Below are 19,275 nucleotides of genomic sequence, written 5' to 3'. Positions count from 1 at the left end.
AGGACGAGGGGTGTGGGCTGTCCTCTGAGAGATCAGAGGGCCGGGGAACGGAGGAGTCAGCCGTGTGGCCAGGGGACAGATCTACCAACGGAGCCATTAGCAGGGCAGAGAAGGCAATGGTGTCCAACAGGACCTGACTTTCGAAAGATGCTCTGTCATCCAAGACTGCCAGAGGCCAAGGTCCAGGACAAGATTTGAAGATGGCCGGAATGCCAGCAGACTCTCTGAAGGAGCCTCATCGGATGGGTCAAATGCCATCCCGTATCAGGTTCCCAGAGGGTCAAGCAGGGAGCTCATTGGGTCCATGACTTAGGACAACGTCGTGGGAAGGAGCATCCACCACTAAGAGCCCCCATCCGGCATCTTATAACATTCTTCTTCTCACTGCCCCCTGACTCTGCTCCTGGCTGATAGGGCCCCGGGGAGGAGGGGGGGGGGTGCATACCTTGTTCCGAAAAACTCCCCGGTCGCTGTCATCACACGAGAAGTAGTCTCCTGTCTCCACTTGGAAGCAGAGATAACAGAGTTTCCGCCCAGAAGCATAGAGCAGGTTTGGAAAGTGGAACCGGAAGGTGTTAGGATCTATCCTGTCCATTGGGTTTCTGGGGGTAAAGGAGAGAAAACAGAAAATGCAGAAAGTGCCCTCTCGAGTTGTCCCTGGTGGGTGGCCTGCCCTGGGCACGGTGGCTCCCTGCAGCCCTCCTGGGCCCTACGCAGTGCTGCTGCTTTTCCAGGCTGGAAGGGGGACGTGCCTCCAGGGACAGTAGGGACAGGGACCCCACCTCTAGGGCCCCCTGGGCCCTGCTCCTTCCAGTAGCACACGCACTCGTGTTTTCCTGCCCGCCCTATCCCCAACCCATTAGAAAAATAGCAAAGAGAAAGAGAAACTTCTCTATCCCCAAAGAACAGCTCTGTGAAGACTTCAGTTCAATTAATTCTTTTTTTTTAATTTTTAAAATTTAATTATTTTTGAGAGACGGAATGTGAGTGGGAGAGGGGCAGAGAGAGCAGGAGACACAGAATCTGAAGCAGGCTCCAGGCTCTGAGCCGCCAGCACAGAGCCTGACGTGGGGCTGGAACCCAAGAACTACCAGATCATGACCTGAGCCGAAGTTGGATGCTTAACCGACTGAACCACCCAGGCACCCCTCCTGACTTTGTTTTTACTGAACAGTAATAAATGACCTTGTCCTAACAGCAGCTAGCCCCTCAAGATCCTGAAAACCTTGTTTCCAAAATGCCTTAGAGTCTTATGTTGTCCCTAACTCCCTTATCATTCACTCTTAGCAACCCAAGTGCAGCTCTTCCTGCCCACGAGTCCTGTCCCCGTGCTTTAATAAAACCACTTTTTTTTTTTACACCAGAGATGTTTCAAGAATTCTTCCTTGGGGGGTCCTGAACCCCTACACTTCAAACCACATCATAAATATGAGAGAAAATCGATTCAAGTGCTTGAAAGGAAATCCACCAACTGCTTCGACCACCCTGTGGTTAGATTCGAAGCGTTTAACAGAGCACAGGAACTTCCGGAAGCCTCTGAAAGTGGGCATCACCCGGCACAGGCAGGGCCAGACATACCCAACAGACTTTCAGACCCAGAGGCTGGCCTGGGGGGGCACAGGGCTGGGTGGGGGAGGCGGGAGGGGTGCGTTCAGAAGCAATCCCGGGAGTATCCCGGGAACATCCCGGGAACAGGGTGAGGATCCAGTTGGGAGTGGGTCCTGCAGAGAAGGAGCCCAGAGAGGGAGAGAAGGGAAGGGGGACCGCGGGGAGGAGGAGGTCAAGGACAGAGACACACGCTGCAGGGCCGCCAGAAGGAGGGGCTGCAGAAGGGGGCTCAGCAGGACAGAGTGAGCAGAGAGCAGGGGTACCTTGGGCTGGGGCGCCAGGGCTCCATTCCTCTCTCCAGCCTTGGTTTGGGAAAGCCCCAGTGTGCCAGTCACCTCCCAGGCTGCCTCCTCAGAAGCCCCACCTCCTTCCTGCTTTGTTCTCAGGGGAGCCCTCAGGTGGTTGCACTGCCTTGGTTCAGACTCGCCTCTCCTTCTCTGAAGCCTCTCCCCTGGACACAGCTGCCCTCAGAAGGAGACCGGCCCCATTGGGAAGAGTTATTGCAAAGGGAAAGAGAAAGGAGGATACCAGAGGGGGTCGGAACAGATTGGGTGGAGAGAGCAAGACAGAAGCTGGCTCCTGGGGAGGGGCGGGCTCTCTGAGGACTCGGGGTGAGCCCTCTCCGCGTCACCCCTGCGTCCCCATGTCCCCACATCTGGGCCCAGGTGTTGCTCTCCACAAGCCTGTTGAAAGAATGTAGGTAAGGAGGCGGTGTGTACTTTATGTCAGAACTCCTGTGTTTTCTCCTGACTCCACAGTAGTAAAGGCACAGATGGGCTTTGGGTTCCTAATTCTGTGGTTGGTCCTCTGCATAAATCCCCTCAGCCTTCATGTGGCAGATTGAGGGCAGAGACAGGTGGAGAGGGAGAGAGGGAGGAAGGGAGGGAGAGGGAGAAGGAGTGACAGCTTAGGTTTCTCTTCTCTTCTTAGAAGGACACCTGGGGCACCTGGGTGGCTCTGTCAGTTAAGCATCGGACTTTGGCTCAGGTCATGATCTCATTGTTGTGAGTTCGAGCCCCACGTCGGACTCTGTGCTGACAGCTCAGAGCCTGGAGCCTGCCTGGGATTCTGTGTCTCCCTCTCTCTCTCTGCCCCTCCCCTGCTCAGGCTCTGTCTCTGTCTCTCTCTCTCTCTCAAATAAATAAACATTTTAAAAAAAGAAAAGAAGAAGGACACTAATCCCCTCACGGGCCCCACCCTCATGATAACATCTAAACTGAATCACCCCAAAGATTCTACTTTTAACACCATCCCACAGGAGTTTAGGGCTTCAACATATGAATCTGGAGGATACAATCTTTCAACCCATGACAGTTGTGACTGACAGGATTCCTTTCGATGACTCAGGGACAGGATGGCTGATGTGTCATCACACTGCTACATGAGGGGTGAGTTCTGCCTTACACTCAGAGCTGAGTCTCTAGGCCCTGGTGCTGCCTTTCTGGAGGTTGGAGGATCGAGTTCGTGCTCACCACTTCCTTACGGGAGGCCCAGAATGTTAGTGATGGTAGCTGGGCCATTGCTGCCCTTAGCAGGATGGAGATTTCCTGGTGGGAATAAAAGAAGCAAAGGTGTATTGGCTGGGAAGTAGGTTCATAGTGGATGCGCATTAGAGGAGCTATCTGAAGCCGGTGTCTCAGGTGGAGGCTGTGGGGAGTCCTCACACTGTGCCCTGGGTGAAATCGTGACAAAGGAGTGATAGGCAGTGGGTCCCTCCTTCTACCTCACCCACCTGAGCTCTTTGGCTGGGCAAGTTCCCTTGGGTGCTTCTTTACCCTTTATCACAAGGCCCAGTCTTGACAGGTGGCATTTCCATGCCATCATGGAGGTAGTGCCCCTTGGCCGCTGTCTCACCTTTGCTCTGCCCAAGTGAATGGAGGTGAAATCAACATGCAGCTCTCTGAGGACCCCATGAAGAATTTGGCCGCTCATGGCCCTCTCCCCACACTCACCCTGAGTGTCTCTCTGCATTTCCAACCAATCTCTGGTTCCCAGCGTTTCAAGTGCTCCCTCAGAGAGCCCCAGGCCCTTCTCAGGAACACTGGTGCCTGCGTGAGTCAGGGAAAGTGGAACTGAAAGGCAGGTCTCTGGAAGGACGGGCAAGAGGGGCAGGGATGGTATAGCGGGCTCCTGGTTTCAAGAAACAAGGTAGGGCCAGAGTGTCTGTTTTGATCTACCGCCGGTGAACCCCTCGATCCCTGTCCCTTGTCACTGGTTGCGTGACCCAGGCTCCAGGTCAGGTTCAGCTCTGAGGGCTGGCTCAGTTAAGGGCTCCTGTGGTGGGCAGGGTCCCACTGAACAGCCAGAGTCCACGGAGCAAAGAAACAGGAAATCCAGTGACAAGTTCAGTGTTGTGCCCACCTGTCCAGCCTCTTTTTGTGTTATGTGAATTCCACCTCAGTAAATTAAAAAAGAAATGGAACACATGAACAAACCTCAAATTGTTCGAAATTGTACTGGCTCTTTATAGATCAACATGAATTTATGGACAAGTTTTCAGGTTCCATGACAAATCCTGCTATCAACGTGCAGGTTAATTTTTGGAAGCATAGACATCTTTGTGGCACCGAAGGTCTCTATCCATGAACATGGTACATACTTCAATTTATATAGTTCTTCTTTTTATGTTTTCAATGAATCTTGTACTTTTTAAAATAAAGGCCTCACACATTTTGTTAGGTTCACTTCTAGTAAACTCTTTGGGAGATATTGTAACCTTTATCTACCTTTACCTTTATCTACACTTTTGTTTGTTGCTAGTGTCTGGGAACACTATTAATATTCCTAAACTGAAGTTGGATCTATCAACCTCACTGAGAATTTGCTTGCTGTTTCTCATAGTTTCTGTTTTTTGTGTTTTTTTTTTTTTTTTTTTTTTTTTTTTTTTTTTTTTGCGATCCCCACAGCTCTTGTCCTTTATTGAAGCCTGTGGGGCACTGGCTTGGACAACAACACAGTGTTGAACAGTGACAATCATAAAGGGGACTTTTGTGTCATTCTATTTTTAGGGGAATATTTCTAAGAGGGAAATAGAAAACTGTCCCAAATTCTTCATTTATCTTTCTTAAAAAATAATTTTTTGAGTATAGTCGAAGTCCCATATTCTTTAAATCTTTCTTGGCTTGAATATTTGTTTGCTAACCATTTAATTATGATTTTTGCGTTTATGATTATAAATATGGCTGTAATTTTTCTTACTCATCTTCTCCTTATTTAGCTTTTTTATAATTATTATTTTAAAATAATGTCTACACCCAAAACCGGGCTTGAGTCCACAACCCTGAGACCCAGAGTCACCCACTCCACTGACTGAGCCAGCCAGACATCCCTCTTCTTATTTAATTTTAAATCAAGATTATTGTAGCTGCCCAAAATCAATTGGGGAGTTTGGCTTTTTTTTTTCCAATTTCCTAGGAAAGCTCAATTCTGATCCTTACATGGTTGACTGAACTCACCATAAAACCTCTGGGTTTGGTAATTTGATATGGTTGTTTATGTAGTCATTTTAAGTAATAATTGCATTTCTTTAATGGTTTAGGGTTAATCCATGTGTTGTGTTTCTTTTGGTATCATTTTTATCATATTTTTTCTAGAAGGTTGTCCATTCAGTCTCATTTGTCAGATTGATTGTGTAAGTGTGTTCACAGTATTCTTTTCTGACTTTTTACACCTTTATAAAAGACAACCCCAGGGGTTAGTCAGTAGAGCATGTGACTCTTGATCTCAGGGTTGTGAGTTCGAGTCCCATGTTGAGTATAGAGATTACTTAAAAATAAAATCTTTTGGGGCACCTGGATGGCTCAGTCAGTTAAGTGTCTGACTCTTGATCTCAGCTCAGGTCTTGATCTCAGGGTTATGAGCTTTACTTATAAATACATACATACATACATTAATACATAAATAAATAAATCTATCTATATTTTAAAAGAGATGACCCCATTTTTCACTGATAATATAGTTTTTGCTTTCTTTCTTCATTACTTTTTTTCAAAGTACCAGGTTTTGATTTTAATCAAAATTAAATTTTGTTATTCCCATTTCATATATATATATATACGTATATATATATATATATATATAAATCTCCCACATCTTCTTTACTCATCAGTCAGTTGGGTATGTATGTTGTTTCTATATCCTGGCTATCATGAATAATGCTGCAATGAACACAGGGGTGCAAATATCTCTTCAAAATATTGATTTCATTTCCTTTAGATATTGTCACAAGCACACTATGAAGATGCACACACAAGTTGTCTTTCCACAATGTCAGCGTTATTCAGTCACAAACAATGTTAATGTAATTGTAAAACTGGTTCAGGATTCCAAACTCAATGACATTTCATATGCATTTAACTTGGCTTCATACACACCGTGCCAAGCAAAGCACAAGACAAAGTCACACAACAAACAAGTTACAAGGGGTAAGAAGTTAATGAACTTAACTCGAAGCCAGTCTGTGGGCGCATAGTTGAGGCGAGGCCTCCATCTGATCTGCGTCAGCTCTTGGCATTTGCTGCCTATCATATTCAAGCAGTGGAGGATCTGTATTATGCTCAGAGATCAATCTGACAGAGCCTTTGGCCACAGTTGCCTTTCTGATGCAGTCAGATAGATGCGAAAGGGTCAGCATCTGGAGAGTCTGACTGTTGGCTGCAGCTCCTTTTTAAGCTCGTTGGAGTTTTATCAGCCTTGGGCCTTAGCAGACCTCCTTTGGTTCTGCTGGTTATCAGTTCTGGGTGTTGTCAGCCTGTGCTGGTTTCGAGGATATCTGGTCTTACCTGCAACATCCTTGGCTGCTTAGATCTCTGCTTGACAGGAATGACTATCTTGCTCTCTATAGATATATACCCAGAGGTGGGATTGCTGAATCATATGGAACATAAAACGACTTCTTATGGGACTCTGACTTTATGCCAGTGTAGGGGCAGGTTAAGGAGTGTCAGTAAGGTATTGTCTTCATGTCTGGTGTGCAACAGACATAAAGTCATGGGATAAACACTTTGTGACAGGATGGTGTGTGTAGGGTGTGGGAGAGCAAGACCAAACTGGAGAGTATAAGGATGAACTGTAGAGCACGTGGGGAACAGCAGAAATCCATGGCCTTTTTCTTGTCCCTGATTTCAGTGGTCTGGGTGTCCTGTGGGGTCTTGTTAAAAACAAAATTCAACAGAGTAAATTTGAAGATCCAATTGGCTTCATTAAGCACTTCATGAATTGGATGGCACCCCACCTAGCAAGTAGAGATGTTCTGAGGGGTTGTACAAATGAAGGTTTTCATAGAGACTGGAGTAAGGAGTTGTTAGCAAACAAAAGAAAGGATTGTTTCAGGCCAGGACATCTTCTTTGGGGAGTGAAGGGACCAGCAGTGTTTTTATCATGCAGATGACCTCACTAGTGTTGATCATGAAATTTCAGATTGACTATTAAAAGGTCACATTCCTAGGATGTGATTGCATCTGTAATTAAGTCTTGGCTTGCTGTCATGGTGGGGGGGGGGGGTGAGTGACTCCATTTTGTATTTGTTTTTTCTTTCTTAACACTCCCTTCACCACAAAGCTAGAACACATGCCTTGCTCCAGGGTAGGAGAAGCTCAAGGAGGATGTGGGGGAGGTTCTCATAGTTGTGGCTTCACACAAAGGAGGTGAGTCAAGTCAGTACCTCAACACGAGAGCACATTAGAAAAGGCTGCTTCTTTAGTTGGCCAAACTAGGCCCAATCTAAGACTACTGTAAGGGGAATTCGGGCAAATGTAGTTCAGCTTGGCCAAGTCCTTGCATCAGAACTATTGCAAGGTGGCAGAACCCTGAGAATGCGTTTGGGATTCCATGGAATCTACAGAATTAATATTTTAACAATATGGAGTCTTCTGATCCATGAACATTGTATATTTTCACATCTTCTTTGCTTTCTCTTAGTAATGTTTTGCATTTTTCAGTGCACGGGTCTTAGACAACTTTTTCAAGATGATGTTTAGTGCTGTTTTCAGAGACAGATTTCTAGTAATAGGTAACAGCAAAAGCTTCCATCATGTTTACTATAGGTCAAGCACTCTTCAGAATATATGTAGATATAAATATAAACAAATTCATTTAAGCCTCACAACCACGTAGGTGAAAGTTCTATTATTATCTCCATTTTACATGCCTACAATTTGGCTAAACAACTTGCCAGATGTCATAATCCAGTAAGTGGTGGGGGCAGGATTGGAACTCAGGCAGCCGCTCCAGAGTCTCTCCTTCCACCACTACTCTATACTACTTGGTAATAGCTGTTGGTGCTCACACAATAGCACAGAAAATCAAAACTGATACTCAGTGAATGTAAGATTTTAATCTCGTATTCAGATTTATTGAACTAGTTCTTTGAACTAATTCTATGACACAGCAAGATCTCTCTTCCTCAATTGCTGGGGTGTTGAGGAGGGACATTTTCAACTCTATCTTACATTATTCAGTATTTATGAAGATTTGCAGATCTTTTTAAGTTTATTTATTTTGAGAGAGAGAGTGAGCATGAGCAGGGGAGGGACTGAGAGAAAGGGAGACTGTCAGTGTGGAGCCAGACATGGAGCTCGATCCATGAGATCATGACCTGAGCTGGAACCAAGAATCAGACACTCAGCTGACTGAGCCACCCAGGCGTTCCCCCCTGCCCCACCAAATTTTTAAATATATAAGAATGAGCTCCCAATAACTTTCCTTATTGTGGTAACTAATGTACCCCACCATTGTTTTAAGGAGTCCTCCTTTTATGGGACCCAGTTGAAAGCCAAGGACATAGCCTGTAACCAGAGTTGCTGAGCCAAGGACTGAATGAGCAGTGGGGTGGACCAGGGTCTCTGTCCATTGTTGCAACAGGTACACAATCTTTCCAAGATGGACTGAGCTGGGCATCACAGGACAAGTGGACTGTGGCAGCCACTTGGTAGAAGCTGGACATCAACACGAGAGAACAAAGGATGCTGTTTCCTGCTCTAAAAGAGCAAGGATGAAACACCAGACTCCAAATTCTACTGAGGAGCCCAGAAAGACATCCAGACACAGAGACACAAGGGGGCGTCTGCTGTCTGTGGTGATCCAAGGACGTGGCTCAAGGTTCAAGGTAGCATCTCAAAGAAGGGCTTCTTCAGGCTGAGGTCATGTGAGATGACTCATGCCAGGTCATCTTGGAGAGGAAAGTTCCAGAGAGTGGAAGGAGAAGTTAAAGGTCTTAGTTCATGCTGGATCTAAGAGAGACAAAACTCTAGTAGTCAGAGGTGAAGCTCCGAGAGGAGGAAAGAGGCAGCCATGAGGGAGAAGAGGAGAAACATGGGGTGAGGAAAAAGAATCAGGATCAAAGAGGAAGATAAAACCCTTTGGGCAAATGGAGAGAAACAAAGGATCCATGAGAAGGAAACAGAAGGAGGCAGGGAGAGAGGGAAGTAGGTAGGGAGAACAGAAGAAGGGAGGGAGGGATACCGCAAGCAGGGGTGGGATCTGGGGACAGCAGAGAGCTAAGCTGACATGGGCACAGGCACTGGGAAGGCGCAGCAGGAGCCTGGGACAGAAGGAAGACCGATAGAAAGGAGGGTCCCCCAGACGGAGGAAGGGCCAGTGAGGGGTGAAACGGGAAGGAGAGGGGGCAGCAGGGCTGAGGGTGTGTCACACCAGGACGCCTGCCAGCACCTCCCTGCCGGCTGTTCCAGGACTCACGGGCCTTCCCTGCCCCCGCCCCCCCACCCCGAGTCGGCCCAGCATCCTCTGTGGTGGGAGGGGAGACAGCCAGCTTCCATGCAGGGAGCAGAGGCCACCCCGCCACACACAGCCCTGTCCAGCTCCTTGCCCTCACGGGGACTCTGAAAGATGGTCCCCGGTGTCACCTACAGTCCTAAGCCAGGACTCTGCCCCCACACTCAGCGTGGGCCAGAATCCTCCCTCTGGGGCTGACTGGGCCCTTCCCACTGCCCCTGCTGGGCAGCTGACTCCCCAGGGCCCCCTCCCCGAGGAGACCCCAGCCCTGGGCCAGGTCCCAGCTCTTGCCCATCTGCTGGGACCACCTGGAGTGGAGTCCGGGCTACAAAGTCCGCAGGCTGAGGTCCCTGGGCTCAAGTCAGGAACGTGGGCAAGGTCTGGGCACATTCACAACCGGGGCTCCGGGAAATGCCCCGTGGGACTGGGCACCTGTGCACTTCCAGCTTCCCCAGGATGCCCTCCGAGAACGCACACACGTGCACGTTTCCACGTGGCAGGATTCCCGCACACAGGGAGGGCAAGACTGGTTGGGTCCTACACTGGGTCCCTCAGCCATTCATTCCTAGGTACCCAGGAGCCCCTACTCAGGGTCCCACCCCGGCAGGAACCTGGGATGCAGGGAAGGGACAGGCACGTCCCACCCTCGAGGAGATCGGGGTCTGGAGGAGACAAGGGAGGGTCCAGGTGACCCCCACCTCTCCATCCCACAGACTCCCTTCTACCTGCCTGTGGACCCCGAAGTCTGGTCTTGGCCCCTCAGCTGAGGGCACGGCCCAGGACCGCCTTCCACCTTGGTTGGCCCCACCCACCTCCACGCTGCTACCATCTCTGTTCCCGCGTGATGGCGGATGGGTATACGATTGTGAAAAGCCCACCGGAGAGCTACGCCGTTCCCCCTGCACATCGGCCACATCCAGGCTTGTCCCTGCCTGGCGCCCGGCTGTGAAGGACATCGATGTGAAGCAAGACGGGTGTCACTGGCCCGTTGTACCAGATGGCAGCGTAGGGGAGCTTTGTGCCACCTGTCCGTGAAAGCTAAAGACTTCAGGGACACCGAGCATCTGGAGCCAGAGAGGGGAGATAAAAAGAGGGGTGCAAAGGGCTCTCTGGGGTCCGGGCAGCTGCCTTATTGTCTCTGCGTCTCCAACCACTTGACACGAGCTTGGGAAGCTATCGTTGCCTTTGCTGGCAGCCTTCGGGCCAATGTGCCCTGAATTCAGCTGCTCCCTGTGGCCACAACTCATGCTTTTCTCTGTTGGAGTTGGGAACGTGGTCACCCCTGAAACCCAATGGCTGTCTGCTCCCTCTCTCAGGCCCCCCTCTGTGTGATGACTGTCCCCAGGCCTCCTGTCCCAGGCCACTGATCCCCGTGTCCACTGGGCTTCTCCCCTGCCCATGACCTCTGACCCCATGGGTCCCAACCTGAAACCCTACTCCTTTAGCAAGCAGCCCTAGGTGGCCAACATGGGACCCTCTAACTGGGTAACTCCGCTAAGCCCAGCTGTGGAAGGTGGGGCCTACATCAGGAGTGATCTGAGCTCAGATCTGTTCCAGAATAGCGGCCAGGACTTGGTTTGGGGCTGATCTCCTCCCAAGCCGCGGGGCGGTCCTGTTGTTCCCCTGCCATGACACCCCAGATGTGGGGGACCGCAGGCAGGGGTCTCACTAGGCGCGTCTCTGGGCCAACCCGGGGAGAGGATCTCCAAGCAGGTTTTCATGGGGAAGTCTGTCAAAGTGCACCAGGCTTCAGTATTCAATTCTTCTGGGATTTCCTACAACTGCGTGTCCAAATGCCAGAGCGTTTCTAAAACTCAGTGCCACAGCTTTCTTGAACGTACCGAACATTTGGAAAGGACCCAAGTGTCCTCCATTGGGGGACTGGCAGACCCACTCCTGAATCGGGGCCCATCCGCACATAGAATATTCTGCATCCTTCTGAATATTGATGCCGTTGTCTCAATACTTGAAGAGTATGCATTCCTTTTATGACACATATTAAAACTTGGGGGAATGTGTGTGTCATGCTATGTGTGGGCGAAAGCAGGCCCCCAACTGTGCGCACAGTAGGGTTTCCAGGGAAGGGCAGCTGATGATTTGTGGTACAGAGGCTGCCCCTGAGGCCAGTGCTGTACTTGTGTTCCTCCCTTTACTCTTTCAACTCTCCTGACTCAGTGCTGAGGCACAGAGAGGGTTGGTCACTCAGCCGAGACCACACAGGTAGGAGGGGGAAGAGCTGGGTGTTGAACCCAGGACATCTGTGACCACACGCCTTTGAGGGCTACCCTCTATGGTCTTTGATGCAAGGATAATTAAGCAAAAACAAAATGAGGCAGAAGAAACACAAGAATATTCCTGGGCTTAGCTCTGTGCTGGAAGTCAGGGGGGACTGATTTTCTCGAACTTTCCAGCTGACAGGAGATGGGGGGCTCCGGGGTCGAAGTCGGCTTTCTTGTCTTCATTTCTCAAGTCGGGGAGTGGACACTGGGCGTTCACATTTAAATCTTTACTTACGGAAACATTTAAGAAAGCATTTTAATGGTGGGTTTGTATTTTGACACGGGAGCGATTTAGATTGTTTGGAAAGTTCTGCCTGTTAAATTAAAGGACATGTGGACTTCCTTTCTGAGAAGTGATAGTTTCCGGTAGGAGACTGTATCACTTCCTCTCCGCCTAGAAGGGAGCCCTTTTCTTTTTTTCTTTTCGAACGTTGTATCTGAGATAAGGATATTGCTCGTAAAATCGCACACACTTCTCTACCCGCAAAGAAGCCTGGGTGCCCGATTTCAGGCTTTCTTCACCTTCCCGGGCTCAGAGTTGGGGCCCGTGGGCCCAGCACGTGGGCACGTGGGTCAGCCCCCAGCTCTGCTTGTGACCTCTGACCCCAGAGCCTCTGTTTCCTCCTGGGCGCAGGGCACCTGGGAAGGACCCGTCCTCACGGCTGGGCCGGCGGGCTGGGGGGTTTCAAAGAGCCCCTCCGCTCGCGTCCGTTCAGGCACGAGGCACAGAGCCCGGTGGGCAGCCGGCGCTCGGCGAGTGCTGCTTCTTCTCCCTCCTTCCTGCCTCGGACTGAGTCCGTCAAGTTTACCACGCGGGAGCCAGCTCGGGATCCCGTGTCGGCTCCCGGGTCCCGTGGTGGCGCACGCTCAGGGGCCTCCAGCACCAGAGGCAGAAAAAGCAAGGACGCGGAGGGGGGGCCCCGGAGAGTCGAGGTGACCCCAGGCTCCCGCCTGGGGGGACTGCAGGCGACCAGCTGACCTGGGGTCATCGTACAGGAGGAGGGTGCACGGCTCAAGACCTGCACGTGTTCCTTTCTCTCTTTCTTTCCTTCCCTTTTTTAAAATTTAACTTCTCCATTTTATTTTAATATTGTACATGAAATTCTACTTAATTACATTGAGGGAAACGGTCATTAAAAATCCCGCCGCAGCCGTGGGTGTTAGGAGAGCCGGTGACATGGGAATACACACGGGGGACAGCCCTGGTCCCGGCCCCCCCTGTCCCCCGCGCCCTGCTGAGTGAGGGGAGCACGGCTGGGGGGCCTGGGACCCCACCCGGAGTTCTGAGGCTCACAAACACTCAGGCACAGTAGAGAAGTCAAACGTCAACTTAAAAGGTAGGGGAGAGCCGTCAAGATGGAAGAATGGAGACGTTCGAAGGGCATATGCGTCAGGCGCGTGCTGCGAATTCGTCCCCCACCAGAAAGAGAAGAGCGAATTCTTCAACAGGCAGCCAGCCAGCCTGCCGCCAGTGGCACGGCTCCCGGCCACACGGCACTCACAGAGCCGGCCGGGCTGGCCACCCGATCGCAGAAGAGCCCTCGGCCCCGGGTGACTGGTGGCTGAGTGGCCTGCCAGGGCGGCAGGTCCCCCCCCCCACCGACGTGTCCTGAGGTCCGGCGCGTATCCCCCGGGGAACCCAGGCGACCGCGCCGCACCGGGCCGGGAGTGTGCGCTTCGTATCCCGCTTCCCCCTCACCTTGCTGGGCACCCGCGCACGAGCTGAGTCCCACAGACATGCTCACTGTGGCCCTGCGCCTCCTGCAGCCCAGACGCCAGCCAGCTGCCGGATTCTGGAAGCCAGGGCTCCTGGGGGCTTCTGCTCGCTGGTTTCACCCAGACCCTGGGGAGGGGCCCTCTTCCCTTTCACGCCACGTCCTGGCTCACGTCCCCTCCCTGGTGGCCCCGGGGCTGCCTCCGGCCCACGAGCCCAGGAGACATTGGCTGCGTCACCATCCCCCACACGCTACCTTAGCCCTTTCTCTAGCCCCGTGAACCCAGTGGCATTTCTACAAGTCCAACGATCAGGGTCAGGGGGAAGCAGTCACTGCTTTCCTGTGGATTCCTATCACCTTCATATATCGCTTTAGTTCGGGTATTTCCTATTACATTCATTACAGAGCATTTTCTAGAGCCTGTGTCCCTGTCGAGAGGGGAATGAGAAGGTACTAAGGTCAGGACACACACCCTCACAAAATCACAGCGACAGAAAAACCCCAAACCACACCCAGCGTTGTGTCTCTTTCCTGCTGGCTCAGCACCTGCCTAACACCACCGTTGGCCACTTCGCTGTACCGTGTGGTCCGTCACAGGCTTACCAGCTGCGCCTGTGCTGCTGGGTCGGGACCCACCCCGTCTGACCTCGCTGCTGATGCTGAGAATCGGCACCACGGATCTCCCCTCCCTTGCTCCCAGCGTCGAAGGGACACCGTTGTTCCCTGACCCTCAGTTCCACCCTCTCCGGCTTAAACTCCATTTCTCCGTCAGTCCCCCGCCCAGGGCCTCCCTTGCCTCCCGTCTTTGGAAGATGAGGGCTCGGCTCCCTGTTCTTCTCCCCGCTCCCCACCCCCAGCCTCGCCCCCCGGGAGAAGCCCACTCACTTCTCCTTTTCCATCCAGAACAAGAGACCCTGTGCTGCGTTAAACACCTAGTCCTTTCTGCAGTTTAAATGTCAAGGACACGCAGACATCTGTCTTGCAGGAGCGAGCAGAGATCACCCTCCTTCTGGGGCGGGGACTACCATGTCACTTGTGTGTCTCCAGGATGTCCTGTTAGTGCCAAGTTCACATGCCGCCCCCTCTTGATGTTCCGCAGCCAGGCACGGCCTGGGGAACCCGACTCCTGCTTGGATCATGCTGGAAAACTTGCTGTGAACGGGACAGGGTGCTGGCATCACAGAGAAGGACCGGGGCCAAGGTCCCCAGGGAGGGTGCGGAGCCTGCCCAGGGCGTCGTTCGGATGGAAGTTCCCGGACTGTCTCCTAGCAAAGAGGACAGACAGACTGAGCAGGTGAAAACGTCGGACAGCAGGCGGTGTGAATCCTGTTTTAGTTACGTAGGTTCCAAATCACTTGTTGCTTTCCTGAAAGTCAAAGCCAACGGGGCCTGCGGCGTTCATCACTGGCCGTGCTCTGATAGCTCCCGTGGGTCTGGAACCCTCCCCACCCCACCCCACCCCCACACACACCCAGACTCCAGGCCCCATGGCTTCAAGCGTTCCAGGGTGAACCTGGATTCCTCCCCGCCAGCTCTCCAGGTGACACATGCTCCTGTCCCCTCGCTGGGAACCTCCACCAGCCCTCACCCTGTCCCTCCCTGACCCTGCAGACATTTCCCTGGGATCTGGCCCTGTCACAGTCCCTCCCTCTGCCCTAAAGTGTCCCTCGGGGCACTCTGCCCTCCCCCAGGCCAAGCCCACACTCCCCTCCAGGCTAAAAACCCCGGCTTCCCTGTGCCCTTCTCTGCCCCACTCTGCACATCCTCATGTAACTCAATGTAGCCTGTCATAGAAAGTTCTCTCCGTGCTGTGCTGGCTGTGGGTGTGCACAGACCCAGGTGTGAATCTGGAATCTAGAGCATCCTGCCTTAGAAACCTCGGGAAAGGGGAACAAGGGTTTTGCCTCCAGACAAAGTGTGCTAAGTAGTAATTCCCCAGGCTGAGACGGGTAAATCAGGAGAGGCTCGGGCATTAAATGGCTGAGCCCAGCCCAGGACACAGGCCCCAGTTTGCCACGAAAGGTGGATGCTAATGTCAGGTGAGGGAAAGGAGTCTCTTCTCAATCCATCTCCTCACGTGGCTGTGACCCTGTCCCCTCTGGGGACTCGCGCACTCCCTGGCACGCCTGCAGCTGGACAAGGGGGGGGACACCCAGAAGTCAGGGCACCAGCCCTGGAAACATGACTGGGAGCCACAGGGAGGGTCCAGGCCCCGGGGGAGGGGCAGGGGGACAGGAGGAGCCTGGGAAGGAGGGGCCTCCCTATCAGGGAAACCTCCTGACCCGAGGAGGGGACCGGGCCTGTCCTGGTCTCAGCCATGACACCTACTGAGGCCCCAAAGCGACCCACCCAGCTCGGCTTCCCTGCGCCTGGCTGCTAAGGGTGGGAGCAGTATGGGCAGGACCCACGGAGCTTGTGTGGACTGAGGGATCCACTGAGGCAGAGATATCCCCTGTTCCACACCAGCACCAGCGTGTGTCCGTGAACAACCACCTCGGGCATTGTCCTAAGCCCTGGCCACTTAACTGTCACACAGCCCGAAGTCGGTCACTATTACCGTCCAGATGTTCCAGGCAGGAGTCCCACGGATAATCTTGTTCCCTGTTCAGCCCAAGAGGGGCTCTAAGGAATCCCCAAGAGAAACCGTGATTATGGGGTGTCCCGCCAGCCGCCCTTCAGGGTGGGACCCGGCTCTTGTCCATTAAAGGATGGGATGGCTCCCAGGTTCTGGGACTGTCCACCCTCTCTCTTCCTGGGCGTGGCCCGGCCCAGGCTCCCTGGGCCTGCTGGGCTGAGACATCTGCACACCCCGCACACGACACGACACGACTCCCGGGTAGGGCGGAAGCATCTGGTCTGATTAGCCGCAGCCTGGCCTCAGCCCTGGTCCTAGGAACGGAGGAGGACAAACCTGTGCTGAGCTGTCCTTAGGAGCCCCCCCCCCCGTGAATGACTGCGACGTAGACATGGAGCATGTCACCCTTGTCCCCGCAGGAGAAACACAAGGGTCCCAGAGGGGATGGGGCTTGGCCAGGACCCCACAGGGAGCAGGTGGATGCAGGGATGTAGGGATGCAGCCCTCCCACAAGCTCTTCTCTCTCCAGGTCCTTCTTTCTGGCCCTGGTCCTGCTCTGGCCACACCCCTCCCCTCTCTGCTGATATTCCTTCCTTGCAGCCCCATCCAGACATCTCCCCCCCAGTCTCCTGGGCCCACCCTGCCTCCTGCAGCCCCTCTCATGCTCCTCCTGCACCCCCAGTGTCTGAGCGGCAGCCTTAGTCGTTCCTGTAAAGTCTCTATAGGGATGCTTCACAGTCAGGAGCCCCGCGTGGGGCTCTGTGCTGATGGCTCACAGCCTGGAGCCCGCTTCGGATTCTGTGTCTCCCTCTCTCTCTGCCCCTCCCCCACTCGGACTCCATGCCCCTCTCTTTCTCTCTCTCTCAAACATAAATAAACATCAAAAACATTTTAAAAAGAAAACAAGTTGTGTTTTAGTCTGAAAAAGAAAATAAATCACTCAATTCACGGTTCACCCACCCCGTGCTCCAAACACCGCGGCTCATCCCATGTGCAGTCTGGCGTGAGGGAGGCAGGGGCGACAGTGGCCTCAGCGGAGTGGTCACCGCTGAGATTCAGGACAGGCCAGCTCCTGGGGAGGGAGCAGAGCAAAGGATAGGGTGTCCAGGGCCGTGCCCCGAGAGGGGCAGGGAGAGGGGAGCGGCCAGCAAGAGACAGAGCCCCGGCCACAGAGGAGTGGGGCAGGTGTTTGCAAAACGGACACAAAGTTGCAGCACCGGGGTCGCAGGGGGTCAGGGTGTGGCCGAAATTCTGTGTCCGCCCCCAGGGACTTTGGTGGCGTGGCTTTCTGGATCTGTGCCCGGCGGTTTATGCTTGATTACAGCTGGTGGTTTCACCTCAGGATGCCCTGCGGGAACTCAAGCATTCCGTACATTACAAATGTGGGGCCTGGCACAGCTGTGCCTGGGCACCTGCCCGGACCCACAACACACACACACACACACACACACACACACAGAGTGATGATGTCACAGAAAGGAACTGCTTTGCGGGTTCTCAGCAGACCCGCCCAGAAGCACTGTCACCATGACAGGAACTGAAAGGATGTCAACATTCCTTAAAGGAGAATTATTAGAAGAAACGCATCATCCCATCAGCCCTTTGGTTTTGCTTTCTAGACTCTGACAGCGGCCCCACCTCTGTCGCTGGGAGCAAGTCACTAAAAAAATCCGCGATGCGGTCACTCTGGGCACCGGGGGCAATCAGGTAGAGGACAGATGGCCTTACACTGGGGAAGGGTCCCCACAGTCAGTGCTGGCGGAGGACCGGTTCCAGGAAGACCTGCCCCCATCTTCCCAGACCTCATCTCCCCAGGGTCCCAAGGCACCATCTCCCCAGGACCCTGTCTCCCCAGGACCCTGGTCTTAGAGTTCTGCCCATGACACAGGGACCCCGAGGTGCTGGAAAGGGGACACGACACAGCCTGGGAACACTACTCAACCCTGGGCTGGGCACCTCCAGCCTGACCTCCCACCTGGCTCTAGGGAAAGGAAGCCACCTACAGGGCGACAGAGCTGGGACCTCACACAGAGCAGCCTGGCCCGGATTCCAGACACTAACGGACCTTCCATTGACGGAGTCCCAGAGAGACTCAGGCTGGGCGGGCCCTGTACCCTCCCTGGGCTCCATTGGCTCCAGTCTGTCTCCCCCCCGGGGCAGCCCGCCCTGTTCCCAGTTTTCCTGACGGGAGGGGGCTAGTCCTGGCATGGCCTGCACCTGCTCAGGAGACCACGCCTCCACTCTCATGAGGGACCCAGATCCTTCCTTCCCTTCTTGGACCCTCGCACACTTTGGTGGAGATCTTGAGCTGGATGTAGGGATCTTTGCACATTTTCACTCAGCGTTCCAGAGGCAGACTTGGCGGAGGGGGGCTGTCATTCCCCCGAGAGGACAGGATCGCCTCCTTCTTACTTCTTGCCTGGGACTGAGGTAGCCTCGAGCTTTTAGATCATCGCCACATCAGCGGTGTTGAGCGCTACTCCTGGACCCAGGGTTCATCACTAGTCTCGACTGCGGCCTTTACCGAAGTGTGTCCCACCCGGCACCCCCCCCCGGTTCAGGGAGATGGGGACAGGGAGAACTAGTCCCCGGGCCTCTGCTGCCTCCAGAGAGAGGGTGCAGGAGGATGCTGGGGCGAAAATCCTTCCGGAAGGGCATGGGCATGAGAACAGAGAGGTGAAGCCCCCTTGGTCTTAGACGGTATTTCCTCATGCTCCTGCCCCTCACGGCCTTGACTCAGACAGGTGGCTCAGGACGCAGACCTTCAGAGGAGCAAAAACCTCGTTACCGGTGGCGTGCCCTCTGGTCTTCCCAGGACATGGATCCTCTTACCGCCTACGTTCTGGTCACTCACTGCAAAGCAACTTCCCGACGTGGAGACATGCTGGGCCAGTCTTGTCTGCATTCGAGGGGGCAGCCGGGCGGCAGGAGGGAGCAGACAGTGCACCGGTGATCAGGCCAGGCAGGGGCCAGGGGGGCGGGGAAGGGGGGGTGCGGGGGAATATTCCAGAACTGGAGACCTCGAAGCTGCTGGCAGAGGAGCTAGACCAGTAGGCAGACTGCCCGTGAGGCTGCAGAAGGAGAGTGTCCTCCCTGCAATGGAGCCCCCATCGGTGTCCCCACGAGATGCTCCAGAACGATCAAAGGGGCACGTTTGCTCTGGAGAGCTAGGGATGCGGGGCTGAGCCCAGTGGGATGCTGGCGTTCAGGCTGCAGGAGCCACCTGGGAAGGCAGAGGTGAGGTGGTGGGAGGGCTAGGCCCTTCCAGGGCCTCCCCGGGACCTCCCTCCTCCTTCCAGGGGCTGGTGCTGCGGGACCCCACGCTCCTCGAGCCACCCTCTGCCCCAGCACGGGGCTTTGTGCCCAG

General features: G+C 53.6%; 1 long non-coding RNA gene across 1 annotated transcript; it reads left to right on the top strand.

The window, feature by feature from the left end:
• The first annotated feature begins 17,445 nt into the window (after positions 1-17,445).
• On the top strand, positions 17,446-18,870 carry LOC123386743. The gene is made up of 3 exons (XR_006601132.1): positions 17,446-17,615; positions 17,894-18,436; positions 18,653-18,870. It is a non-coding gene; the product is annotated as an uncharacterized LOC123386743 (long non-coding RNA).
• The last annotated feature ends 405 nt before the right edge of the window (positions 18,871-19,275 follow it).

The sequence above is a fragment of the Felis catus genome, chromosome B4, assembly GCF_018350175.1.
Source record: "Felis catus isolate Fca126 chromosome B4, F.catus_Fca126_mat1.0, whole genome shotgun sequence".
NCBI classification, from domain to species: domain Eukaryota; kingdom Metazoa; phylum Chordata; class Mammalia; order Carnivora; family Felidae; genus Felis; species Felis catus.
The sequence above is the reverse complement of the archived record's forward strand: the minus strand, read 5'-3'. Positions and strand labels throughout refer to the sequence as shown.